The sequence below is a fragment of the Chinchilla lanigera genome, unplaced genomic scaffold, assembly GCF_000276665.1.
Source record: "Chinchilla lanigera isolate Chin_1 unplaced genomic scaffold, ChiLan1.0 scaffold00067, whole genome shotgun sequence".
In the NCBI taxonomy this organism is placed as follows: domain Eukaryota; kingdom Metazoa; phylum Chordata; class Mammalia; order Rodentia; family Chinchillidae; genus Chinchilla; species Chinchilla lanigera.
Window position 1 is genome coordinate 11,102,307 of NW_004955468.1, and position 2,327 is coordinate 11,104,633.

Below are 2,327 nucleotides of genomic sequence, written 5' to 3' on the forward strand. Positions count from 1 at the left end.
GAGTGAAAAGGAGATGCCTCCTGAAACAATGGGCCAGAAGTCCCCCTAGGAGGCTCCCTGGTATTCTAGGAAAGGATCCCTGCTGGCACTCCAATGCCTACTTTGGCTCATAGCCTTGAGGTCAACACATGCATTTAGGACACCTTCCTCCAGTGACCGTTACAGGAGTTAGCATCACATGGAGAGCAAATTGTTCAGACTTTGTGTCAGACGTGGGTCTGAAGCCAAATGACTCAGAGTTAAGACCTAAAAGCTACTTAATGTATGTAGAAAGTCCAGTCTTGATCAGCTTAAGGTATATGTCCTGAGAGTTTCTGTATTCTTGCATGTCACATTTGCCTCGCCTCTTGTCCTCAGTCCAAGCTTGGTGGGCTATGCATAGAGAACAGATATGGAGGTTCAAGCTACCACTAACTAGCTGAGGGGTTGGGCCAGTTCCTTGCCAGTCTCTGAGATTCTCCTTCCTCTTGGTAAAATGAGGGGTTTGGACAAAGTGTTCTGTTAGGTCCCTCCAGCCCAGACATGTGTCATTCATTCCTCTGTCACTTAGTTGCCACTTTGAGATTATCCAGGCACTGAGTGGCTCAGAAGTCATTTTCAGGAAGCTGCAGGGTGAATTCTCATCATGCTTCACACATTGGTCCTTCTTCTTTTCCTGTGCTCTCGTGTACCTAAATTCTGTGTTCATTCAGACCCATGTCTGCCATTTCTTTCCTCCTGCTATCTTCTAGATGGTTATTCATAGCCTGTTCAAGAAACAATGTAGAACAGAGTCAGGAATTGAGGATTTTGTAGCCTTCAGAGTGGACCATGTCTAAAGGGGTCTTTTTACTTCAATACATATAAAATATTTTCTATTGATACCAGAAAAAGTGTATGGTATACAGATGACTAGAAAAATCCATTCCAAGTTCACCCTTGTGGCCCCTCTGTCACCTCTGGTTTCTTAACTGATGGGTCTACCCCAGACCACAGAGCAGCTTTTGCTCTCCCATAACAGGCCGCCACAAATCCTCAGGAGTTCCCCTAAGTAATGGTTTCTGTAAATCAAGGCACAGTTCCCTATTTGTGCCCAATAGAATAGAAGTTTCCCAGGATATCTCCAGTGTGGACACTCAGTCAGAAGACATTTAGTAATCTGGGGAACTGAGAATTCAGGAAAAGCTAGGCTCTTCCTTCTTCCCACCAAGTGGAAAATGAAAAGAGCAAAAGCATCTTTCTGAACCTAGAGACGAAATTCTTATTGTGGATGTCTGAGACACCTGAGGATAACTGGGGACTGTTCAGGTCCTTAGATGACATCAGAGAGTAGAGTTGTTTTCCAGACTTAGATTATTTGTCCAGTTATGAACAGTTGTGTCCAAGTCCACATCCTCATTTGATTCATCCTCAACCTCCACAAAATTCTCATCAAAAGCCTTTTACACTATACAGATGTACCCAGGATCATGATCAAGTTCACTTGCTTACATAATTGATAGCACCTGCATACATCCCCTCCTGAAAACTGGAAAGTCACAGCCCCACTTTCTGTATTTCCTGTGATTTTTGAATTTCAGCATAACTCAGAGTGGTCAGTAATCTTTCTGCAATGTCAGGGTACATGGCTGCAATGAAGCTGAAATTACCCTCTGTGAATTGACAGGGGAAAAAAATTCAGATTTTTATTTTCTCACCAGTTTCCAAAAAGATAACACTACACAACTGCCATCTAATTTGATTCACAGTAAATATAACTCAATAAATAGAATATAAATATTTTTACAAATTAAAATGTAAAAGCCATTTATCTACCCTTACTAAAATATGTTAAGACTAGAAATTGCCATCTTTACTTATGCCAATTTTTCTAGAAATGGGATGCTAAAACTGGGTTCTCAGCTTATGCCAACTGTTCTAGAAATGGGATTTTTTAAAATGTTGCCTGTTTTCATCCCCAGAAAACAGACTCTAAGACACAAATTTCAATGCAGGATCTGTATTCAGAGTGATCTCAGTCTCTGCTCCTGTGCACGACTGAAGGAAACAGGGTGGAACAAACACAGACGTTGAAGTGTGAAGCAGTGACAGCAAACACCTCAGCCCAGCTCACAGAGGAGAGCTCCAGATTGGGGAGAGCCCTTGCTACTTATCTTACAGACAGTTCCCTGAAGTAGACAAAGCACTGCAGGCAGTATATCCCTGAGAAGGCAGAATGAACTCAGAGGAAGAAGCTCCACCGGGAGGACCACTCCTGAAGTGGAACGCGCTGAGAGCTCTCAGCCTGTTTCTCCCAGCACTGGGGGAATGCATATGTAAGTTCTGAGTAGTGCTAACTTGGCGTTGAA